Source organism: Pseudochaenichthys georgianus, chromosome 4 (genome assembly GCF_902827115.2).
Source record: "Pseudochaenichthys georgianus chromosome 4, fPseGeo1.2, whole genome shotgun sequence".
Taxonomy (NCBI): domain Eukaryota; kingdom Metazoa; phylum Chordata; class Actinopteri; order Perciformes; family Channichthyidae; genus Pseudochaenichthys; species Pseudochaenichthys georgianus.
Genome location: NC_047506.1, coordinates 13,772,884 through 13,796,801, shown reverse-complemented (window position 1 = coordinate 13,796,801; position 23,918 = coordinate 13,772,884). Strand labels below are relative to the sequence as shown.

The 23,918-nt window shown below is 43.9% G+C and overlaps 1 long non-coding RNA gene across 2 annotated transcripts; it reads right to left on the bottom strand.

Moving 5' to 3' along the window:
- Window positions 1-1,746: 1,746 nt before the first annotated feature.
- On the bottom strand, window positions 1,747-4,672 carry LOC117445939 (uncharacterized). 2 transcript variants are annotated; one of them, XR_004552059.2, is made up of 4 exons: window positions 4,455-4,672; window positions 3,794-3,890; window positions 3,565-3,680; window positions 1,747-2,800 (listed from the first exon to the last, which is right to left on the bottom strand). It is a non-coding gene; the product is annotated as an uncharacterized lncRNA (long non-coding RNA). The 2 variants fall into 2 exon arrangements; XR_004552058.2 differs by having other exon boundaries at window positions 3,809-3,890.
- Between the last annotated feature and the right edge of the window lie 19,246 nt (window positions 4,673-23,918).

Below are 23,918 nucleotides of genomic sequence, written 5' to 3'. Positions count from 1 at the left end.
AGGTGCAATGTCTGACAACTGACGTTTTAGCATCTATTACTGTATTGCAATGAATTGCATTCATTTGTTCAGTGTTTACATAGAATGTGGACACTCAAATAGAAAGGATATTGGGCTTTTTTTCAATTAGCTTGTTACTATATAGGCAATGGGTTTGTTTGTGTCTCTGATCTTCTTACTGTTCTTCTTAAGTGTGCAGTATCATTTGGCAAAAGGTGATTTAACTTACTGCTATACACCAATCAGTTTAGCAGTATTTTTGATCCAAATGTGATAACAGTTGCTTATCTTTTTTCATGCATGTTGTCACTGCCGAATCTGATCACACACACACACACACACACACACACACACACACACACACACACACACACACACACACACACACACACACACACACACACACACACACACACACACACACACACACACACACACACACACACACACACACACACACACACACACACACACACACACACACACACACACACACGCACACACACACACACACACAATGAAGCGGATTGAGTGTTACATTCTTAAGAAAAAGATCACTGTGTGAGCGTGAGCGTGTGTGTGTGTTCTTTTGTGTGATTTTGTAATTGAGAAGATGTCTGAGTGTTAGTATAGACTGGTTATGTGTCTTCCTTTGTGTGTCTTCCTGTGTGTGTGTGTGTGTGTGTGTGTGTGTGTGTGTGTGTGTGTGTGTTTGTGTTTGTGTGTGTTTGTGTGCAGCACAGAACAACTGACATGGCTGTTAACTTGGCCACGTCCAAACATTCACAGCTGTTGCGATGTCCTCTGTTGCAGTCTTGACACTCTACACACTTTCATTCTAAAATACGCATTCACAATTAATACTGATTTGATTATGTGCTAACACCATATTATATTGGTTATATGGTGGAAAAGCAGGAAATGCTAAACGTTAGAGAGCGAGGGTACCTCACATCTTAGTCTCATCACATTGCCTTTGATGAGTTCATCACGTCAGGGTTGGCTAATGAGTTTGAAAGGCGAGTGACTGCTTTGCTCAAGGCTTGCTGACAGCAGTAAAAGCCTGTGAGCCCTCCGTGGTGAGGCCTTAGATGTGGAGTGGCCTTGTCTGGGGTTGACAGCTCACCACAATAGAAAAGCCACGCTGGATACACTCTTTGTTATGAGATAATCAATGTGAAAGTGATCAATAATTCAGCTTCAGTCATTTGAGCTGGTCCAATGACTATTTTTTTTACTGCTCCTTTGTTCGTTGTGTGTGTTTGGAAACAGTATTTATACAAGTAACTCTCTTCATTTCTGGCACCTGGGCTTTGTTTACTTGTTCTTTCCTTACTTTTTGTTTTTGTTTTATCAATTTCATGCTATGATGAGATGCTCCTACATGTAGAATGTCCTTTACATCCTTTACTAATGATTATCAAAAGCATAAAACTTGCCATACAGATGTAGCACTCCAGATCAGACTCAAATGGGTGTGTCCCAGTCAAAAGCCCAGCGGATGCCAGTGGCTGGGGGTGTTGCCAAATTGCTAGAGGGCGTTGCCCAATTTCCCCATTTGTTCAATTACAGGATTTAACCATGAGATGGCGCTTCATTCACAAAATACACAATGGGCGTTGTAGAAACATCAATATTTTAGATCAAATAAAGTATATAGTTTGCTTTATGCAGTATATTTATTGTAATATTGTACAGTAGATTGAAGTAAATCAACTTATACATTAAGATAAGATAAGATGGACCTTTATTAATCCCGTGGGGAAATTCAGTAGTTCAAATAGCAACAGGGTGAGAGTGAAAAACAGGACAGCACAGATTCACACAGATTAATAAAATCAAAAATAAGATAAGAGATACAAATAATAATAATGAGAAACTATGAAATAAGAAATGAATAAAACAAAAAAATTAATTATCATATCATATATTATAATGTATTGTATTATTAAGTAATATCATACATTAACCCCATTATAGCAGATGCCACATTAAATGGATGAACACATGTAACGAAGCGCTACATCTGTATGTCACATACCACTATGGCTATCATCATGTGAATAGAGACGCATGTTCCTAACAGCTAATCTGAAATATCTCGTATCAAATTTTTAAACAGAGGTCAGTTTTAGTCCAGAAAAGTGGTTAGGTCATTTTGACACATTTCAATCTGAAGCACTTGATTGCAGTAAACCAAGCGATCCCAATGGAAATAATCTAGGATTATCCTGTTGCGACGCTTATCTGCCACATCTCTGTAATGGATTTCCCCAAGACATCAAGAAGCACAGTTTCTGCAGACTGCATAGACTTCACTGCCTGTCATCTTTAATGCAATGTTATGTGCATAATGTGAGAGTGAGATCTCAGAGGATTGCTTTATGCCACTTAACACAAACCAACTCTGCCAGCTTGCCTCACTGGACCTATCTATCTATCTATCTATCTATCTATCTATCTATCTATCTATCTATCTATCTATCTATCTATCTATCTATCTATCTATCTATCTATCTATCTATCTAGGGAATTGTTTCTTAAAATATCAAACAGAATGTCCTAACCTTTCCAAGTGGCAGGATAAGTACAAACAGACGGTTGCGCTGCCCCTTGAATAACAAGTCAGAGTCAAGCAGTGGGAACAGATGGATCAGGTTTAGAGGGGGCCCTGATGAACTCTGGCAGTGTTTCAATCCCCCATAGTATAGCGTTCTCCTGGCAGGCGAGTGGGGTTTGTTCGTTGTGCGTCACTTGTTCCACGTGGAGAGTTGATTATGTGGATGGAAAAGCATCTGATCTGAAGTAAGTAAGTAAGTAAATAAGTCAGGTTTATTTGTAGAGCAAGAAAGAACAAAAACTGCTTTCAAACCGTGATTTAAAAAAAATCAAAACCATATATTTAGTAAAACAAACAAACAAACAAACATTAACAGCAGAGAAGCAAACACTAGACAGCACGAGGCAAGACAGGGCTAGTTTGAATAACTGGGTATTTATCTTTCTTTAAAAGGCATAAACAACCTGCCCAGATCCAAAGTCTATAGAATGAGCATTTCACAGTGTAGGAGCCACCTCTTCAAAAGAACAGTCACCTCGAGGGATAACCAGTGAGCTCTGGTCCAAAATTCTTTAGTGACCCACTGTGGATGTAAGGATGGAGGAGGTCATAAATAAACTCAGGTGCAAGCAACTCAAAACGAATCCTGAACTAGTTGTTGTGTTCTACCTCTCATACACACTTTCCAGTGGGCCGCTCAGATGAGCTCGGCCCAGGTATTAGAAGATGTAGGCTAGCCACAGGCCATCGATGAGAATATCTTGCTCCCAGTTTCCTAATTCCATGCTTTCTATTTTCCCTCCCTCCCCCTCTACACTCCTCCCTCCAAGTCTCCTAGGCATGCTGCACCTGTCCCTGCACCAGAAATACCTAGGGATGGCAGCAACACTGCTATCTGTCACCTCCAGGGCTTCACTGACATTTTTAATCAGGAGGTGATAGGATCACTGTTATAGACGATATTTACCCCCTTAGCAAACACACTCCCCATACTCAAGGCTTACCTGGGAGTATGATTTGTGGGGATTGTTGTTGTGGGAGTGGTACACACTGGTTTCGGAGAGAGGCAACAAAAACAGGGGCTGAGTTTCCATCTGGAAGCTTTTTATTTCTGCACAGTCTGTTGGGTAGACACGGCTTTGTGGTTACCAAGGCAGAAATACATCAAAGGATACATGTGATGGAGTCCAATAATTGGAGTGTCTGGATTAAAAGCCAATATGTAAAACACACTTTGCTCTTTCCCACCCTTTCATGCTTTCTCAGTCTCACACCAAGGGGGATAATGATTTCTCCACAGCAAAAAAAGATAGGTTCTTGATGGGTAATGCTGTGGATGCAATGCAAAGAAAACAGCATATTAGTGCAATTCATAAATATTGTAGATGTTATGCTTTATCAGGCTTCAACAGTGTGCATGCCCGTACCAAAAAGTGCCATATGAAGTTTGAGGAAAAATATTTAGTTTGCACCCAACATACTGTATTTACCTGTGCCAAAACGTTTGTTACATCCCATTGGCAGTTTTAAAAAATGTGTGACGAGGGCACATTTCCCTGGCCACTATAACACATTTATTTTGAATCACTGGATGCAGGCAGCAGCCTCGGGGAAAGTAACAAACAATCTCTTGAGCAAAGTGTTCTGAATGAATCCCTAATGGAAAATGCATTTTGTTTGTCTACCAGCAATGCAAATGGATAATTAATACAAGAGTGAACAGGAGAAATTTCCTATGACTGTCAGGACCCTGCTGAGGAGAAGACTCACACACAGGCAGATGTTACCCTTAGGCGACTGATCTAAAACAGGAGACCTCACCCTCTTCTTACCTTGAAAAAAGGAGGCAAAATTATAAAATCATATCTTTATCTGCGAGAGGAACAGTGTGTACCTTCATTAGTGCAGCTGTGGGCTGTTGAGGCAGACAGGTGAACAGGGCAAGTAATCAAATGAGAAGTTCAAAAATCCTCCAACCCCACCAGAGAGATAAGCTGCGTTCCTCCATCCAACTTAGCTGCTGTATAATTAAGGGTTATAGAGTGTCTCGCTCTCATCCCTCTATTCTCTACTGCTCTTTGTCAGAGGCAGCCTATAAAGTCGGCTGGTGCTGTGTCCCATTTTCCCAGATAAAAAATGCCTTCCCCTCTATGGTTGAATAATGGTGTGATGCCCTTGCTGCGCAGCCCCTTGGGGATTATGTTTCAACAGTGTCCTGCCAGAGTAAAGGTTGTGGCAGTAATTAAAACCAAATATTTAAGAGTTGGCCAGCAGTCCGATGCTGAATTTTGAGATCAATGTGAGCCAAGCCCAAGGACCTTGTTGCCTGCCCAGGGCTCTATGTGCCCCACAGAGAAAGTCAAACAGATTGAGTCAGCTCGACTGCTGGTTAACTCAGTGAGCTGTAGGGCTGCAGGCCTCCTGGGACGCTTTTTACTGAAATGCTTTATTTCTCTCAATTCGTAAAATAGAAATTTCAAGTCCTTGATGGTGATTGGCTGAGTTTGAACCCAGCAAAATGTCAGATGTTTGTGAAATTGTATTTACCGGTTTGTCTAAACGTCAATGAATGGGATAAAAGATAAAAGAGGAAAATAAAAAAGATAGGAGACACTCTGAAATAACAAAGGGAGAAACTGAGAAGCTGTAAAAGTCAAAATGCTGGACCCTTTTAAAGGAAAACGATGTGGTTAACTTGCTGTTTTCAGACCTGGTAAGATTTGATATTTTTGAAATAATTATCTCTATTTAATTTGATTCTTTCCACCATGGGGTATTGCTTACAATCTCTTTCCAAGGAACATATAAAATACTTTGATGTATAAGGTAGTATATCCTACTATAGGAATGTGTCAGGTTAACATAAAATATTTATACATTGACATACACAGGACATAATACATAAAACATTCATTCCGCTTACACGTAACACATACACCTCTCCTCCCAACCTCCAACCCCCCACAAGCTTATCTAAATAACCCAGGGAAAAAAAGAGGCATGTGTCAATTACCGTGGGGACATGTTCCAAACACTTGTTGAAAGTATTATTTGTTTCAAAAAATATATTTTTTAAAGCGTGCACAAATAGGGTGCATGCAATTGGTGTGCAATTGGGTGCAGTTGCTTTATTTTTTAAATCTGAAACAAGTATCCCCACCACTTTTTCAGACTAAGTGACACCCATGATTGCCAGATTTGGAGAAAAAAATCTGAGAAAGTATTTGACCGTAGAAAATGCATTATCTGAGAAAACAAGAAAAGAAAGCAGTTCAATGAGTTTATCATTTATGAGACTCAAGAATATTAGAAGAATATCATATGGGAGTGTCAATTGCTGTTTATTTGTGTGTGTGTGTGTGTGTGTGTGTGTGTGTGTGTGTGTGTGTGTGTGTGTGTGTGTGTGTGTGTGTGTGTGTGTCTGTCTGTCTGTCTGTTTATGTGTTCTTTGTAACAAACCATCTGAAACTGACATTCTACACAGCGTGTTATAATTAAAGTGCATGTTTGATGCACATGCACACGTTGAAAGACAGTATTACCCCCTGGATAGCTAAGGTCACACAACATCCACTTCTGTATTTGTAAATCCAGACATCACCGTGTTTACACATGTTAAGATCTGCCTCTCACCCAGAGCAAAGCAGCGTCAGAAGGTCAGGAGCTGGGTAAAGGCCAAGGTTTTCTCAAAAACAGGTAGTTTGTGTGTGTGTGTGTGTGAGTGAGTGAGTGTGTTGTTGAGCAAGTCTGAAGGCATTCACGGTATTGCATCAGTTGAATGTATACAAATAATTACAGAATTTGTGAAAAATTCAGCCACTCACTTTTTACTGGTAAAACCAGTCTATTTAAATGGACTTCACTTTATCTCTTGCACCTTCAGAACCTATAGAACAAGGCATAAAAATAGAGATGACCAAGTCTTAATGCTAATCTTTGGATTTACAACAGTCTATCTATTATAATAAGAGCTGCTCAGACCCTAGAAAACTATTAATTGATTGATTGATCATATTCAACACGTTGGTCAACTGTCGTTTCAAACGTGCTAGCCTTGTCATTTGACCTTGACATAGGTGTTAAACGCATTTTAGCATAAAGCTTGCTATCTCGTTCTTGTGACATTTTTAACCCAAATAGTTACAATTATAGACACAACTGTTCGATACTGGCCATGGACCAGTGTAACAAGCCCCCTCTGTCCCCTCATGGTGTCTGCCTCTTCCTGTGTCTGCCCTATGAATGCAAAAATACCCAAAATAATTATAAAGAAGAAGAAATCATGCCATAAAACTTCAAGAGCTTTGGGGCCACACTTATCCTGGTGCTGCAGCCCCTTTTGAGTTGAGTCGGTCTTTTGATTCACTCACCTTAAGTCAAAAACAATTCAGAAACCAGAATCACAGGACGACTGCCAGCTCACTCCCTGGCAGCTTTCTCCTGGAGGCAGTCAGTGGGCTGGCAGATAACATCCTTTGAGGATCATCACATCCTCTCCACTATTTCTTCGAGACGATTTCCTCAGGCTAAATACTTACAACTGCAACACTTGAAAATATGTGTGTTTCTCAATCATTTATGCCCTCTGCATTCAAACACCTCAACGCCTACAAGGGAAGGAAAGTGTAAGTCACAGCAAACCAGCAGTAATAACCAAGTTCTGAACACTTTCGAAGGACTTTCATGTATATGTTTTTTAACATTTTCAGCATTTTTGGTGAACTGATTTTGGAATTGTTTTCCACCGGCTAAATGCTGAGGTTTTTGATGTCAGTGAACTAAATGTTGACAGATTTTTGCTGAAATATACAAAGCCTCATTTGTTCATTTGTACGGGCACGTCTGCACTTTGAGAGTCAACACTGTTTCTGTTGGTAAATGATCATATAAAGCTAATGTTGGAAGTGTGGTGTAGGAATGGATTTGTTGAAAACAAAAAACATTATGAGTCCTTTCTGCGGAGGGGCTTTTGAGCCCTGCATTCAAAGTCTTTCCATCAAAGGAAGTTCATACACACGGAGGCTGGAAGTGGAAATGGGAAGGATTATGCATATGTTCACTTTTTGATTAATGTAAACAGCTACAGTTACATAACAGCCTCAATAAGGCTGCTCAATTGATTCATGTTAATAGGCAGCTAGAAAAACGATATCATGATTATTTTGACCACAGTGAAAGCTGTTCTTTATTAAAGGATATATTTGTAATCGTTGACGCAATTCTTTTACGAGTACCAGTGAAAGTTAATATTTACCTTTTTTGTCTGCCTGGCTGGATGCTTTCCTCTGATGAAGATGCCAGTTTATAATTATGCCATATCTCACATAATTGGTTTCAATTTTTCTTTACGTTTTGAATGGCTACTGTCTTTCACTATACACCACAGTAGAAGAGAAAGTGCTGGATATATTTTTCAGGAAAAAGCCTGCCTTCGAGATCTGGGTGATCATGTTTTTGTATATGCAGTCATGGTTAGATGTCCCCCACCTTTGCTTAATACTGTAAGGGCAAAGCACTGAGTCCTCTCAGCGGACAGCAGTGCAGTTTGACAAAATGGTTTTGAAGGCCACTAAAGGGCTCTCTTGATGGCTTCCTCCCACACACAGGCTTTTTCTTTCTTGACCATGAAGGCAGCAATTTCTTAGGACTGCTTGGCAATCAACCTATATCCAGACTTAAAATAGGAGTTCACTTTTTAAAATGAACACAAGGACCAGTCCGACGGAGAATCCCATTCAGCTACTGAAGAAAGTGTGTTTCTAAAGTGCTGCACTAGGTCAAGAAAGTCCATGTTGGTGATGTCCAAGTAAAAAAGTGGGTGCTTTACAAGGAATGACCAACCCAGTCTCACAAAAAAACGTGTAATAACTACGTTGGTCCACAACTTGGGACATAGTATTTCTACAAAAACGCCTCTGAAATTGTAGGATCCCTACGTTTTTTTTCACCATTCATTCCAATGGCTGGCGTCTATGTCACGTGATCTTCAAATTTCTCCCTGCAGAAAAAAAAAACATGGCTGAACTTCGTTTTATTCTCGGTGGAAAATGCCTATTTTAAAGTTAGTTTGGCCATTAAAATGCGTTTTGATGTCATTTGATGCGAGAAATATGAGTTGTTATTTCAGATGATGTGTGCAGTGGATGTACATGATCTTTAGTTTGCTAGTTATTACGAAGATTACTTCAGGAAATTGTGTCTATACAACGTTTTCATTGTTACCAAGGTGGTTGCTAGGGACGCTGCTATCGATATTATTTCTGTTATGTTGTGTAACTGTTTAATGGTGTTATCTTTATTGCTACCCCCTTCCCCGTCAATTTATAGTGTTGGTCCACAGCGCAAACGTATTAGTTTAACAAAATCCCCATCTAAAATTGTGGCATAGATACATTATTTTCCCCTGTGCAATTCTCCATTTACTCAACAATAACACATAATTATCCTTGTGTTTATTTATTTGTTTGATTAATAAACACAAGTTGGAGTCCGTCAGGACCGAGGGTCGGAGCAGCTCATTTGCTTTAGAGAATATTACACCCGGAAGTAAGTATTCTCTCCGCTTCGCTTGACAAACCCCGTGATAGTCCTCAAGCTCTGTGATTGGATGTTTGAGTGTGCTCCGAGGGTTACGCCGAGCGTCGAACAGCACTTGAAATGGGATGGAACCCCTTCCCCGTCAATGTATAGTGTTGGTCCACAGCGCAAACGTATTAGTTTAACAAAATTTGCATCTAAAATAGTGGCATACGTTATTTTCCCCTGTGCAATTCTCCAACCCAGTCTCACATCTCACATCACATCGTCATAAACAAATACCGGAAACAGACCGAAAACATTTTTTCAAAATAATACTTTATTTCCGAGTGTGCTTGCTTTTCGCTTTGAAAGTCATCACATAACGGCATTGTAATACACGGTTCGGCTGCATTAAATATTACATATCTGCTGTAGTTCTCTATTTATAGAGCTCTGATGAGAAGACTTCTAAACAAACAGGAAGAGCTGCCACCAAAACTAAAAACGTGACGTGGATCATAAATATATCAGCAATTAAACAACAACGTGCCATAGAGAACATGTTGCGAAACACAATAGCCAGCATGTGTAGTTCTGGGGGGGGGAGGGGACATTCAAATCCAGTTTTGGACAGTCTGCCGTGGTTCCATCCCATTTCAAGTGCTGTTCGACGCTCGGCGTAACCCTCGGAGCACACTCAAACATCCAATCACAGAGCTTGAGGACTATCACAGGGTTTGTCAAGCGAAGCGGAGAGAATACTTACTTCCGGGTGTAATATTCTCTAAAGCAAATGAGCTGCTCCGACCCTCGGTCCTGACGGACTCCAACTTGTGTTTATTAATCAAACAAATAAATAAACACAAGGATAATTATGTGTTATTGTTGAGTAAATGGAGAATTGCACAGGGGAAAATAATATATCTATGCCACAATTTTAGATGCAGATTTTGTTAAACTAATACGTTTGCGCTGTGGACCAACACTATAAATTGACGGGGAAGGGGGTAGCAATAAAGATAACACCATTAAACAGTTACACTAACAGAAATAATATCGATAGCAGCATCCCTAGCAACCACCTTGGTAACAATGAAAACGTTGTATAGACACAATTTCCTGAAGTAATCTTCGTAATAACTAGCAAACTAAAGATCATGTACATCCACTGCACACATTATCTGAAATAACAACTCATATTTCTCACATCAAAACGCATTTCAATGGCCAAACTAACCTTAAAATAGGCATTTGAAGATCACGGGACATAGACGCCAGCCATTGGAATGAATGGTGAAAAAAAACGTAGGGATCCTACCATTTCAGAGGCGTTTTTGTATAAATACTACGTCCCAAGTTGTGGACCAACGTAGTTATTACACGTTTTTTTTAGGGCTGTCAAACAATTAATATTTTTAATCAGATTAATCACAACTTAAAAATTAATTAATCATGATTAATCACCATTCGAACTATGTCCAAAATATGCCATTTCTTTATGTATATTGTTGTGGGAATGGAAAGATAAATGAAAGAAGGCGGATATATCCATTTAACATACAGTATCTATATTTATTATAACATTTTTCTGTGTGTCAAAATGAAAGACAGCCCACACACCTATCAATCATCAAACCGTGGGGTCTTAATTCATTACGTGTTGATTTCTATCAACGGGGGAGTACTTCAGGAAAGTCGACAGGGGGGGGGGGGGGCGCTAGTGGAGTACTTCGTGACCACAGAGTGTGAACGTTGTGATCAGCTGTTTTAGCGCAGTTCTCCAGTGAAGGGGGGAGTCTCCCTCCTCAGCCGGTTGGCGTAGTTTTGGCACAAGTCCGTTGTACAGACCGACGTTAACAGCAGCCCTGTCTGTGCACACGGAGACCGACTCTGTCGTCCGGTGATCTAACCGCCTTCTGGAAAAGCTTCACAAGTACGTCGGTACGCAAATGCGCTTTGTGACACAAGTGATGGTACGCATTTCAGAGTACATAACCTGCGTACCAGTTATGTGCACCCCTGTGCTGTACTACAGCACAAGTATTCTCCGTCGGGACTTCTTGCAACAACACCACGCCGTTATCAAAGATGTTCTATTGAGAAGACGATCACTACGTGACAAAAGTTTTCAAAACCGTGGCTGCAATCAATCTGACTAACTGCTGTCTCTGCAATTTACTCCGCGCGAGTTGGCAGACTTTATTTTGCTTACTTTAACATCATTTCTCATGGTGGGGCTAAGCCATTTCTTGGTATGGGTGTAGCCTACCCCAGCCATACCCTGGCGCTGCCACTGGTGGCACGTATGGGGCGGGCCATTCTGCACATGCGTTAAATGCGTTAAATATTTTAACGCAATTAATTCATAAAATTAATTACCGCCGTTAACGCGATAATTTTGACAGCACTAGTTTTTTTGTGAGACTGGGTTGGGAATGACAAGAAGTCGAGAAAGAATAAAAACAATGACTGTCCAAGAACTTTCATCAAAAGTAAGCAGGACATTTTTTTGCGTTTATAACCATTTATGTACTGTTGAATGGGACGCAACTGGCAAAACCATTTCTATAATTATGTACCCAATTTGCAGCTATAGCTTTAGAGAGCTAAAATTGGGCAGAAGCTCGAAAGCAACACTGCAACACCTCTACTTAACTTTAGCTGAGATTGTAACAACACCACCACAACACTCAACAAGTATACATGTCCTACTTGATCTTCTTTTGTTTTACTGGCTGTCTATATTTGTAACTCGCTCCTGTGAGACGCAATTGGCTGGCGAAGGTTTGGTTGTCTGAATAGCGTAGATGCCCGTTAGTGTTGATCAGTTGTTTGCATGATTGGGAGGAGCCATTCTGACCTGATTTCATGTTATCTAATGGGAACACTGGTGTGCATTGATTCTCTGAGGGACAATGCCTGAAATAAAAAAGGACCTCTTTTACACAGGTCAAGGGTCAGAGTTTGCTTAAAGATCATATGAAAGTAGCAATAAAAAGCTAACCAGAGACCAGCAGGGGCACTCAGGATCGTTTGAAGTGGCCAAGGGCAGAAATAAAGCATGCTAGTGTCCCTTGAACACACAAGACAAGATTAAATAAATGCTTTTGTTAAACCCTAAAGAGCAACCTCACTGAATCGGGATGTTGGCACATTCTGTAAAATGTGTTTTGAAACAATCCTAACTCAAGACTTGTGTTAGCATTGTACTCTATGAGCTAATTTTGTAGCGTGACATTATTAACACACAATCTGGGTCAGTGTCATAAATATAGGGCAATTAATTGGTTTGATTTCAGGTCTCTGAATTTAGACCCACATCAGAAAAAACAGATGTACGTATTCCATCGGGGGGGGACCAAATTAAAAGAAAAACACAACGGTGGTTTGTGACGCATCAGGTTGCACTTGAATCTCTGAGGAGCATTTTAGGACTACTTTACTGTAGATTCCAGCAACTTAGAAAATAATTAAAATTAAATCAGAGGTACAACTTACAAATATGTTATTGTAAACATACATTTGATAATAATATAATTATACAACGAATGTGCTGTTTATGTGATAATTTGATCAACATCATTGTCATTGTATAAATCTGTCATTTAGTATTTGCACCTGTAAAATTGACCAATGTTTTACTCATAGTAAATGCTATCTGCTTAACTCTCTTAATGCAAAACATGCAAAGTATATGTTTGTACATTACAGTGGTTCCCATCTCTCCATTTATTTAATTGCCACTGCTGTTATTTCTTGTTTCACGGTGCAGAAACTTTAGAGCAAGTGTTTGGAAAACATCCAATTACAAACTAGTACTGCTACATATTCTGCCTATTGCATGCAATTTAAAACAAGTAATTACGATATTGATTAGCCATTGGCCAGTTGTATGTCAATACTTTGACGTGATTAAAACTAGTGTAGTGGTTCTGTTAGATTACATGCTTTAATATTGGTGGGCAAATGGTTCTGTGGTTTAAAGGTGGGGTAGGTTTGAGAAACCGGCTCGAGATACACTTTGTGTTATATTCCATGGAATGCTCTTAACATCCCGATAGAAATGAATATCTGTGCTTTGACAAAAAATCCATAAAAAAATTCATCTGTGGAAGCCGTAGTACTCTAAAAAGCCGGCCCGGCAGACAACTTGTGACTAATTTGACTTATTTCACACATTGCATACATTAATATTTAAGGGTTTAACCCAATGTGTTTATAGTGCAGAATTAGAAAAGATTAAACTAACCTACTTTTTTAAATTATGAGCAGCCAATAGTAGGAGTGCCATTCGAGAAAAAATTTAATTAAATACTAGTATATTTATTTTTGCTTGTGAAGGTTTTATTTCAAATAGCTAACTTTGTTTATGTTGATTATTTCCTCTCTCATTGAACTGATAGCAGCTATCTTCTGTTTGGAAAATATTAAGGGGGTAGTGAGTTGTGCAGTGGTTTGGGGAGGGGGGCAAATAAACTGAAGATAGAGTGTGGACTGTGAAACTGTAAACGCCACGTGGATATAAGTCTCGGGAGAGTTTATCTGCAGATCATGTCACGCATGGTAGGTAAAATGAAAACAGCATAATTTGAAAAATGGGAGATGACTACAGAGTTAACACATCAAGCTAATAGCTTACATTTAAAGGAAAATGTTTAAAATGACACCTTTTAGACCTAAACGCTTTATAAAACATCACATGTAGATTACACCATTAATATACGTTTAACTTGAAGTGATACCTCACCCTACATGTAATGAATCTTAAATACTCATCTGCAGGATTACAACGTGGCTGTTTATAGTTTTATCCTTTTTAGAGAAAAGCATATTTTGGTCATCTGAATCACAAAATATATTCGTATGGCTTCCTAGGTAAGATGCATAAATTATAAAAGTTCCCAATTCAGTTCCTGCCGCGGACAGATTTGACGCCTGTCATACCTCTCTGTGTCTCTCACCATTTTCTGTCTGCATCTCCACTGGGATTTGATGGAAGTAAATCTGAGTAACTGTGATCACCATAGTAACGTCACATATGGCTCATGCAGCAAAGTCAATTTTCTCTGCTGTCCATCCATGTTCACACATTTTTTTTTCAAAGAAATAACACCAATTCAACTCTTTTTACTTTGCCTGTTCAGAAAAATACCATGTGCACATTACATAATAAAAGTATTGCAAACTGAATTAAATGTAGACAGAAAATCTGTGTCGTTTGAGCTGCTCTGACAGAATCTTGTTTTGTTCTTTTAACAGCACAGTAGAAAGCACTGTTGTACATAGAGTTATCCCTGCATGAAGGTGAAGGTTAAATTATCTGTCAACTATTATGAAAGGTTAGAGTATGTGATGGGTAATCCATGTTATTCGACAGGTTGGAGTGAAAATAAGTTGTGATTGGGCTTGTGGTTTGTGGGAATCCAAGATTGGTATGTGAGGAAAGTCTGTTTATTGACAGAAAATCTAGAAGAATGTGCCAGAGAGTATTAACTTCTTCAATCATTTTTGAAATATCCAACGCTGCGGACTCCTCATCCTTATATAATGGGCGGGTCGTGAAGCTGATGTTAACACATCTGAAGCTTTAGCCTTGGCAGAGACTTGATTCAAATGACCTCTTGTAATTCTCTGGACCAAAGAAATAAACAGAAATCAAAATTATTTTCTATGCAGTGCAATTGATTGTCTTGGCACGCTCCATAATGACTATGATCTGTTTCTTTCTCCTAATCCCCAGGGGAGCACTATAGTTGCTTTCTCACTGTTTGTTGCAGCCTGGTCACTATATTCCCGCACTGAAGGAGCCTGGGAAAAAGGGCAAATCAGCACCTCTGCTGGGGGCTCAGCGGGGAGGCACATCATGGTCTGATGAGACTCGCTCCCTGCAAAACAAAAACGTGTATTTATTCTGCCATCAAAGACACCTTGTAAACTTTTGGCCAAACCCCAATCAATAATATCTTAGCAACGTTCAGCATGGATAGGTGTTGGCAGTAATGGCATGGGAAAAGGATTGTGTAACATTTGAAAAGTGACTTCTGCTCTTCTTAACCAGTTCAAATATTGTATGGAACCTGCAAAACAGATGAGAAGACTTGCACGTTTGTGATTGACAAAATCTGTTCACATGCATTTCAAACACTAGGCAAAGTACTCAAAACCACCTCTGTGTGTCTTCAGGACCACGTTGCCATGATGACACACACATGCAGACTCAATAGGGGAAAACAATACCAGCGTTGCTTTAGCAGCTGATAATAATGGCTCTGAATTCGCTAAGAGTGACAGTTTAAAAAGTCTGCAATTACCTAATTCATTATCATATGCGCTAACCTATTATTTAATGTGCTTCAAAAGGACATGAATATCGCCTTCATCAGTGACCGGTCCACCCCAGGATCTGTCCATACGATGGCAACCATCGTGGTCGAGGGAAACAAATGAATGAGCATTCTGCGTTAAATGTGTTCACACTGTTTGAAATAATGACTGTCGGCAGTGCACACATCTTTGTTACATCTTTTGTCAAATTGATGTGTGTGATCTGCAGATTGGTGGCCATTGAGAGTTTGTTTCTGTAGTTTTACAAAAACTTTACAGATGTTACATATTTGGCACTGGTTTTAAATATGCAAAGGCCTCTAACTTCGTTGTGATGGCAGCATGTATTTGCTGTGTCCCCATTTCCCATGGTAATATGGCTAAAGTGTTTATTTGTTATTTGTGGGGCAATTTAAATTTGTGTTATTTATCTTTTTTCTCAAGATTTAAATGAAGCTCAGTGCAAGTTCTTTCAGGAAGACTGGGTGTATATACATTCACTCCGCAGCTGCATATAATCAGCTCATCACAGGCGTTCTCTTTAACCTATTACATTTCACCTCATTCTCCAGCAGCCAATCACCGCGCTGCAGCCAAACTATAAAATGGTTCTATTTCGTCCCTACTGACCGCCAGAGGCGGTGCTTTAGCACTGGATATGTCCATCGCGCGCATGTGCAGCTCGAGTACCAATAACAACAAAGTCACCTGTGACCCACGTGACACCGGCTATATCAGCCGGTATTGTCAGAGGATCTGTTCCTTTTCATCTTCTCGCTGCGCGAGGGTACCGTGGCTACGTTTTCGTAGCCTACAGCGTTCAGGTTTGAACGTTTGATCTGAGGGATTTCTCTGCAAACAGCTGGCCGCGTGAAGCTTCGCGACTGACAGTCGGGGCTACGGGTCGTTAGACGCGTCCTCCAGGAGCTGCGCCGGCTGTGCAGAGCCTCGACAGACAGGTTTGTGTCAGCTTGTTGCTGGGGATGGCTGTGTTTCCACACCCGCTCCCAGCCAAGTTGTCCTGATTACCGTCTTATTGTTTGTGGCTTAGACTTTCTGGTGACGACAGTGTTCCCGCTTCCTCTCCCATAAAGTTGCCCTTATGCTCTTTTGAAAGTTCTGCTTGTGGCGTTGTGCCCGAGCTATCATTAGCATTTGAGTCCCAGCTTTGGCTGCGTCCCTCATTCGATTTAGTATGGAAAGCCAAGAGTGTCATACTTTAAACCCGTTTTTCGTTTAGATGCAGAAAGTAAGGTAAGTACTTTCTATTTTCTAGAAGCTATTATCTGGTCTTAACATTTGTGTTCTGACTTGGTCGCTTGATTGTTAGCAGCAGCCGCTTGGCTAACACCTTGCTGTTGAGTTTAACTATTAACTCAGGGCAGTGCTCCCGCTCCCTGTAGCATAGGGTTTGATTGCAGTAGCGCTAGATCGTTGTATTACTGCTCCTAGTACTAGACTCCTAGCACTAGGATGATATGCAGAGAACATCTTCACGGCGGGTGCTGTGTGCTCGGCATGTGCGGTTACTACTGTAACCAGACACGGTTCTATACGGGCTGTTCTCTTTCTTAGAAGCTAATTATCTGGTCTTAACATTGGGTTCTGACTCGGTTGCTTGATTGTTAGAAGCAGCCGCTTGGCTAACACCTTGCATGTACGGTTAAGCTTCATTATTTAACTCAGCCGGTGAGGACAGTGCTCTCGCTGCTGCTCCCGGTAAACGCATGGTATGGTTGCAGTAGCGCTATATCGTTGTATTTACTGCTCCTAGTACTAGACTCCTAGCACTAGGACGATATGCAGAGAACAATCTTCACTGTGTGTGCCGTGTGCTCTGCATGTATGGCCATTAAGGAGGATTTCATCCTCCCAATATTATATTGTCTAGTGGGCAGCCGTTGGCTGACACTTTTATGCACCGGCCACAGTTACTATTGTAACTAAGGTACTAAGCCGTAAGTACTGGCCATAATTACTACTGTAACTACGGTTCCAAGCTGTGTAAGTACTGGCCATAGTTAATACTGTAACTACGGGGTTAAGCCGTAAGTACTGGCCATAGTTACTACTGTAACTACGGTCCCAAGCCGTGCACGTACTGGCCATAGGCAATACCGTAACTACGGCTCTATGCTGTGTAAGTACTGGCCATAGTTACTACTGTAACTACGGTTCTAAACCATGTAAGTACTGGCCATAGTTACTACTGTAACTACGGTTCCAAGCCGTGCAAGTACTGGCCAGAGTTACTACTGTAACTACGGCTCTATGCTGTGTAAGTATCCAAGCCGTGCAAGTACTGGCCAGAGTTACGACTGTAACTACGGTTCTAAGCCGTGTAAGTACTGGCCATAGTTACTACTGTAACTACGGTTAGATGCCGTGTGAGCCCTGGCCATGGTTACTGCTGTAACTACGGCTCTGTGCTATTCTATTCTTTAGAAGCTAGTTATCTGGTCTTAAACATGTGTGTTATTTGACTTGATCTCGCTTGATCGTTAGCAGCAGCTGCTCGGCTAACGTCTTGCGTATACTGTTAGCTTCTTTATTTTACCCAGCTAGGTGAAGGCAGTGCTCTCGCTCCCGCTCCCTCTACCGGTAATGCGGATGTAGCTACATCCCTTTTTCTGTTCGGCGAGTAGTAGCACCGCTCTACTCTTCCCGTTCAGCAGGTAGCCGGTGAAGGCTGTGTTCCCGCACCCGCTCCCGGTTACACTGCATCTGGCGTTCGACTCTAACTTAACCAGTGAAGGCAGTTCTTGCCCCCACTCCTGGTAGACACCAAACGGCCTCGTTTTTCCGTTAAGCAGGTAGCCGGTGAAGGCTGTGTTCCTGCACACGCTCCCGGTTACACTGCATCTGGCATTCGTCTCTAACTCAACCAGTGAAGGCAGTTCTCGCCCCCGCTCCTGGTAGACGCCAAACCGCCTTGTTTTTTCTGTTAAGCAGGTAGCTGGTGAAGGCTGTGTTCCCGCACCCGCTCCCGGTTACACTGCATCTGGCATTCGTCTCTAACTCAACCAGTGAAGGCAGTTCTCGCCCCCGCTCCGGGTAGACGCCAAACTGCCTTGTTTTTCTGTTAAGCAGGTAGCTGGTTAAGGCTGTGTTCCCGCACCCGCTCCCGGTTACACTGCATCTGGCATTCGTCTCTAACTCAACCAGTGAAGGCAGTTCTCGCCCCCGCTCCTGGTAGACGCCAAACTGCCTTGTTTTTCTGTTAAGCAGGTAGCTGGTAAAGGCTGTGTTCCCGCACCCGCTCCCGGTTACGCTGCATCTGGCATTCGTCTCTAACTCAACCAGCGAAGGCAGTGTTCTCGCCCCCGCTCCTGGTAGACGCTAAACTGCCTTGTTTATTCTGTTAAGCAGGTAGCTGGTGAAGGCTGTGTTCCCGCACCCGCTCCCGGTTATGCTGCATCTGGCATTCGTCTTAATTTAACCAGTGAAGGCAGTGTTCTCGCCCCCGCTCCTGGTAGACGCTAAACTGCCTGGTTCCGTTAAGCAGGTAGCTGGTGAAGGCTGTGTTCCCGCACCCTCTCCCGGTTACGCTGCATCTGGCACTCGCCTCTAGCTCAGCCAGTGAAGGCAGTGTTTTCGCCCCCGCTCTTGGTAAACTGCCTTATTTACTAATCCAGCTAGGTGAAGGCAGTGATCTCGCTCCCGCGCCCTCTGCCGTAACGTGGGTGTAATTACATACATTCACTCCGCAGCTGCATATAATCAGCTCATCACAGGCGTTCTCTTTAACCTATTACATTTCACCTCATTCTCCAGCAGCCAATCACCGCGCTGCAGCCAAACTATAAAATGGTTCTATTTCGTCCCTACTGACCGCCAGAGGCGGTGCTTTAGCACTGGATATGTCCATCGCGCGCATGTGCAGCTCGAGTACCAATAACAACAAAGTCACCTGTGACCCACGTGACACCGGCTATATCAGCCGGTATTGTCAGAGGATCTGTTCCTTTTCATCTTCTCGCTGCGCGAGGGTACCGTGGCTACGTTTTCGTAGCCTACAGCGTTCAGGTTTGAACGTTTGATCTGAGGGATTTCTCTGCAAACAGCTGGCCGCGTGAAGCTTCGCGACTGACAGTCGGGGCTACGGGTCGTTAGACGCGTCCTCCAGGAGCTGCGCCGGCTGTGCAGAGCCTCGACAGACAGGTTTGTGTCAGCTTGTTGCTGGGGATGGCTGTGTTTCCACACCCGCTCCCAGCCAAGTTGTCCTGATTACCGTCTTATTGTTTGTGGCTTAGACTTTCTGGTGACGACAGTGTTCCCGCTTCCTCTCCCATAAAGTTGCCCTTATGCTCTTTTGAAAGTTCTGCTTGTGGCGTTGTGCCCGAGCTATCATTAGCATTTGAGTCCCAGCTTTGGCTGCGTCCCTCATTCGATTTAGTATGGAAAGCCAAGAGTGTCATACTTTAAACCCGTTTTTCGTTTAGATGCAGAAAGTAAGGTAAGTACTTTCTATTTTCTAGAAGCTATTATCTGGTCTTAACATTTGTGTTCTGACTTGGTCGCTTGATTGTTAGCAGCAGCCGCTTGGCTAACACCTTGCTGTTGAGCTTAACTATTAACTCAGGGCAGTGCTCCCGCTCCCTGTAGCATAGGGTTTGATTGCAGTAGCGCTAGATCGTTGTATTACTGCTCCTAGTACTAGACTCCTAGCACTAGGATGATATGCAGAGAACATCTTCACGGCGGGTGCTGTGTGCTCGGCATGTGCGGTTACTACTGTAACCAGACACGGTTCTATACGGGCTGTTCTCTTTCTTAGAAGCTAATTATCTGGTCTTAACATTGGGTTCTGACTCGGTTGCTTGATTGTTAGAAGCAGCCGCTTGGCTAACACCTTGCATGTACGGTTAAGCTTCATTATTTAACTCAGCCGGTGAGGGCAGTGCTCTCGCTGCCGCTCCCGGTAAACGCATGGTATGGTTGCAGTAGCGCTATATCGTTGTATTTACTGCTCCTAGTACTAGACTCCTAGCACTAGGACGATATGCAGAGAACAATCTTCACTGTGTGTGCCGTGTGCTCTGCATGTATGGCCATTAAGGAGGATTTCATCCTCCCAATATTATATTGTCTAGTGGGCAGCCGTTGGCTGACACTTTTATGCACCGGCCACAGTTACTATTGTAACTAAGGTACTAAGCCGTAAGTACTGGCCATAATTACTACTGTAACTACGGTTCCAAGCTGTGTAAGTACTGGCCATAGTTAATACTGTAACTACGGGGTTAAGCCGTAAGTACTGGCCATAGTTACTACTGTAACTACGGTCCCAAGCCGTGCACGTACTGGCCATAGGCAATACCGTAACTACGGCTCTATGCTGTGTAAGTACTGGCCATAGTTACTACTGTAACTACGGTTCTAAACCATGTAAGTACTGGCCATAGTTACTACTGTAACTACGGTTCCAAGCCGTGCAAGTACTGGCCAGAGTTACTACTGTAACTACGGCTCTATGCTGTGTAAGTATCCAAGCCGTGCAAGTACTGGCCAGAGTTACGACTGTAACTACGGTTCTAAGCCGTGTAAGTACTGGCCATAGTTACTACTGTAACTACGGTTAGATGCCGTGTGAGCCCTGGCCATGGTTACTGCTGTAACTACGGCTCTGTGCTATTCTATTCTTTAGAAGCTAGTTATCTGGTCTTAAACATGTGTGTTATTTGACTTGATCTCGCTTGATCGTTAGCAGCAGCTGCTCGGCTAACGTCTTGCGTATACTGTTAGCTTCTTTATTTTACCCAGCTAGGTGAAGGCAGTGCTCTCGCTCCCGCTCCCTCTACCGGTAATGCGGATGTAGCTACATCCCTTTTTCTGTTCGGCGAGTAGTAGCACCGCTCTACTCTTCCCGTTCAGCAGGTAGCCGGTGAAGGCTGTGTTCCCGCACCCGCTCCCGGTTACACTGCATCTGGCGTTCGACTCTAACTTAACCAGTGAAGGCAGTTCTTGCCCCCACTCCTGGTAGACACCAAACGGCCTCGTTTTTCCGTTAAGCAGGTAGCCGGTGAAGGCTGTGTTCCCGCACACGCTCCCGGTTACACTGCATCTGGCATTCGTCTCTAACTCAACCAGTGAAGGCAGTTCTCGCCCCCGCTCCTGGTAGACGCCAAACCGCCTTGTTTTTTCTGTTAAGCAGGTAGCTGGTGAAGGCTGTGTTCCCGCACCCGCTCCCGGTTACACTGCATCTGGCATTCGTCTCTAACTCAACCAGTGAAGGCAGTTCTCGCCCCCGCTCCTGGTAGACGCCAAACCGCCTTGTTTTTTCTGTTAAGCAGGTAGCTGGTGAAGGCTGTGTTCCCGCACCCGCTCCCGGTTACACTGCATCTGGCATTCGTCTCTAACTCAACCAGTGAAGGCAGTTCTCGCCCCCGCTCCGGGTAGACGCCAAACTGCCTTGTTTTTCTGTTAAGCAGGTAGCTGGTGAAGGCTGTGTTCCCGCACCCGCTCCCGGTTACACTGCATCTGGCATTCGTCTCTAACTCAACCAGTGAAGGCAGTTCTCGCCCCCGCTCCTGGTAGACGCCAAACTGCCTTGTTTTTCTGTTAAGCAGGTAGCTGGTGAAGGCTGTGTTCCCGCACCCGCTCCCGGTTACGCTGCATCTGGCATTCGTCTCTAACTCAACCAGCGAAGGCAGTGTTCTCGCCCCCGCTCCTGGTAGACGCTAAACTGCCTTGTTTATTCTGTTAAGCAGGTAGCTGGTGAAGGCTGTGTTCCCGCACCCGCTCCCGGTTATGCTGCATCTGGCATTCGTCTTAATTTAACCAGTGAAGGCAGTGTTCTCGCCCCCGCTCCTGGTAGACGCTAAACTGCCTGGTTCCGTTAAGCAGGTAGCTGGTGAAGGCTGTGTTCCCGCACCCTCTCCCGGTTACGCTGCATCTGGCACTCGCCTCTAGCTCAGCCAGTGAAGGCAGTGTTTTCGCCCCCGCTCTTGGTAAACTGCCTTATTTACTAATCCAGCTAGGTGAAGGCAGTGATCTCGCTCCCGCGCCCTCTGCCGTAACGTGGGTGTAATTACATCCCTCTTTCTGTTCGGCGAGTAGCAGCAACGCTCTACTCTTTCCATTAAGCAGGTAGCTGGTGAAGGCTGTGTTCCCGCACCCGCTCCCGGCTACGCTGCACCTGGCTACCTACAGAATGGTTCATTCATGTAGCGCCTGTAGGGTTTCTCTTTAGCCCGAGGACGGCCACGACCGCTGCCCCTCCTGCCTCGGCCGCTTCTGGCGGTCAGTGGGGACGAAATTCGAGCATCTGAGGGAGGTTCTCACGGTAAACGCCTGCATGAGCTGTAGCTGCATGCCTCGGGTGCTCAGAGTGGCTCGAATCACTGAGGTGGAACGTCTGGCAGCAGCCAACAGACACCTCTCCTTGTCACGTACTCCTCAAAGCGATGGCTTTGTGTGCTCCCCCCAATAGAAGGACTAGAAATAGGCTGTCCTCTAAAGTGGATCGGCTAGCTGCCGATAGGGGCATGATGAAGTCGCCTCTCGGCCCTACAGCCTGGGCCCCCCCCCCCCCCTCCTTCGGTTGGCGCCCCTCCTTCGGTTGGCGCCCCTCCTTTGGTTGGCGCCCCTCCTTCGGCTGACGCACCTCCTCCGGTTGACGGAGAGTCCTCCGTCGCGTACCAGTCGAGCCAGGGGAGCTGTTTAGATCGGCTGCCCTGGAGGCACTGGAGTGTGCCGCCCAAGCTAGGCAGACCAGGCAGCAGCACTCGGGTCCTCGCAGACCTGTGCCCACTCCCAGCAGGCTCTGGGGCCGCTCTAGCAGCCGCACTCAGCCGCTGGATGGTCTGCAGAGGTCTTAGCGGCCCACTCAACCGCCTCCCAATGACTTTCGTGCCCCATGTCACCCGCCTTCCAGGCGGCCTCGTGCCCCAGAGCCTTACCGGAACCCCCCCAAGAGGCTCCAGGGTCCGGGGGGCTGGGCTCTGAAATCCCGGGGGTGGTCGGCGGCTGCTTTCCCAGCAGCAGCTCAGTTTCTGGGCAGTCTGTACTTCCGTCCCTTGGGTGGTTTTCACCTTAACCCAGGGGTACGGACCGCAGCTCCGGCCCCTAGCCTTCGGCTGGGTCTAATTGACAGTCGTCAGCGATCCGGCAGGGGCCCTACCTCTGGGCCAAGAGTTGTCCGTCCTTTTGTCCAAGGACGCAATCAACCCAGTAAGACCCTCTGCTTAGCCAGGGGGTTCTACTCGGCATACTTTCTCGTGAGCAAGAAAGTCGGCGGATTTCGCCCGATCTTGGACCTCAGAGGAATCAACAGATTCCTGAAGGTGCTGCCATTCTATATGCTGACTACTGCATACGCACAGGTGGAGTGGTTCCCAACCGAGGGATGCTACTTCCACGTGGGCAGGGCAAGAGGGTGCCTTATATTCAGTTCCTCCGGCCCTTGGGCAGACTGGCAGCTGCCTCGGCCGCTGGGCCCTGATCAACGTGCTAGAGCTTCGGGCCGTGCAGCTTGCACTCACGCACTTTCTACCCCAACTGGGGGGCAAGAATG